We start from the raw sequence: 2,474 nt of genomic DNA, 5'->3' as shown, positions 1-2,474 counted from the left end.
TAGCAAACCAGGAAGATAATTTCAGATCACAAGACAATAATAAGATGATAGTGCGGGTTTTAGATAGACAGTAGAGGTTGCATCCCTGGTGGCTCAGATGGTAAAGAATCTGCCTGCAATGTGTGAGACCTGGGTTCGATCCTTGGGTCAGGAAGATCCCCTGGAGAAGGGAATAGCAACCCGCTCCAGGATTCTTTCTGGGATAGTTCTTTTGCACAAAGGAGCCTGGCGGGCTACAGTCCATGAGATCACAGAGTCAGACACAACTGAGTGACTCACACACACAGAAGTTGCTGTGGAAGGCTGCTTCCCAGGAGGTGACAGACATGGTAACCCACTGACCAGGTGGAAAGGACTAGCCCTTCAAGGTCTAGAGAAAGTGTCCCAAACAAGCCAAACAAGAGTGCAAAGACTTGGGACCTTGAGATTGTCATAGTGTGGGGCCCCTGAAGCAGCTGCCTGTCTATGGGCTGCTGACCTCTCCTGAGAGCCCTCTGCAGATGGGGCCGGCACAGCTCCCTGGCAGGCCTTTCCCACACCAGCCACATAATCACTGGCTCAGTTACAACCTCCCGTAATATTCTTTTTATTTATTCATTTTTTATCATAAGCATTTTTTGGTAATTTTATTGACTTACTCATTTTCGGCTGCGCTGGGTCTTCGTTGCTGTGCGCCGGCTTCTTCTTGCTGTAGCTTCTTTTGTTGCAGAGTGTGGGCTCTCGGGTACATGGGGGCTCAGTAGCTGCGGCTCCCAGGCTCTAGAGTGTGGGCTCAGTAGTTGTGGTTCACAGACTTAGCTTCTCTGTAGGGTGTGGGGATCTTCCCAGACCAGGGATCAAATCCATGTCCCCTGCATTGGCAGTGAGTTCTTAGCCACTGGACCACCAGGGAAGTCCCTCTCCTGTAATATTCTTTCCTTGGGAAGCAGGGAGGGCTGGCCCAGGCCTGGAGTGGGGCAGAGCAGGCCTGAAAGGTGTTAGGGGAAATAGAAACGAAGTCAAAAGGCAGAAAGGAGTGATGGGGGCTCTGCCATGGTCTCTCCAGCCCATAAGTCAGTCTAACCTGGCCCAGTTTCCGCAGAGATTCAGCAGAAAATTCCACAATCCTGGTATTCTGCCTTTTGGACAAGGAGGATCCTAGGGATGGACTCTGTCTCTCCACACACCACATACCTCCCTCCCTCCCACATAGGGGAGCACTATGAGAATGTGCACTGTTGGTATTAAGTATCTACCCCTTACCCTCCCCTCACATCAGTCGTCTCCTTTTGTATCTGAGAAGAATCAAACAGAAGACCCTCAAGTCTGATTTTCAATACTCAAACACCTGACTGCCGTCTTCTCCAAACCTGCTGTTTAATTGGTTACCAGGCTGGCGGGGCGGGGGGGGTTTGGCACAGCCCCACTGATGCCAGGGCTCTGCTCTGATCACTCTGCGTGCACAGTAGCCACCCCCCTCCCTCCGTTTCTGGAAACTGTGCCCACTGCTTTGATACACTGTGTGATAATTGCAACGGAAGCATTTTTCACCTTTAAAATGGAATTACTCACTCTCTTTGTCTGGAGGCCTGGGCCCAGGCCAGCAGCTCTGGCAGGGGAAGAATTCTCTTAAACCCAGGAACAGTGGCCTCCTCCCCAAAACACAGACCAGGTTCCAGGTCTGCCGTCGAAATCCCACGTATTCCTCACCATGTCGTCAGGTGGATGTGCTTGGAGGAGCCTTAGCCTCTCTGAGGCTGTGACTTTTCATCCCCCTCCATCACTGTGCCAAGGTCAACCTGGGTGAGTTGCTTGATCTCTCCAAGCCTCAGTTATGTGGTCCTAAACTTGGGGGAAGAACACTTCTCTGGAAAGGTGGTTTGGGGATTCCATCGGCAAATAGGTGCTGAGCCCACCAAAGGGTCTGCTGATTTGTAGGAGGAGCTCAGGTCTTTTGTTCCCTTCTTTTCTATAAGTTCCTAGCCCCGTGATGGGGACATTTAACCACAGCCTCCTCAAGGCCAGGGTGTAGGGTCAGCCTCAGGTCTTCCCTCTGGCTGGGCTCCTAGCAACTGGGTCTGGTCCCTCTTCTCAGTCCTGTGAGCAGCTGAACTGATGACAGGAAGGGCTCATGGGCATGTGTGGGATGGCTTGCCTGTTGATGTTCCCTTCCTAGAACCCTTTCCTTGAGTTCTTGGATGTATTAGTCTGCTTGAGCTGCCATAACAAAAACCACAGACTGGGCAGCATAGACAACGGAAATTTATTTTCTCACAGTTCTGGAGGCTGGAAGTCCAAGATCAAGGTGCCAGCAGCGTTGGTATCTGGTGAGGCTTCTCTTCCTGGCTTGCAGGTGACTGTCTTTTCACCATGCCTTCACGTGGCCTTTCTTCTGGGCTCACATGGGGAAGCGGGGGAAGGGGGGTGTCTCTGGTGTGTCTTCTTCTTCTGAGGACACTAGTCCTGTTGGATTAGGGCCTCACCCTTATGACCTC

The sequence above is a fragment of the Dama dama genome, chromosome 20, assembly GCF_033118175.1.
Source record: "Dama dama isolate Ldn47 chromosome 20, ASM3311817v1, whole genome shotgun sequence".
Classification (NCBI taxonomy): Eukaryota; Metazoa; Chordata; class Mammalia; order Artiodactyla; family Cervidae; genus Dama; species Dama dama.
Note: the sequence above shows the minus strand (reverse complement) of the source record.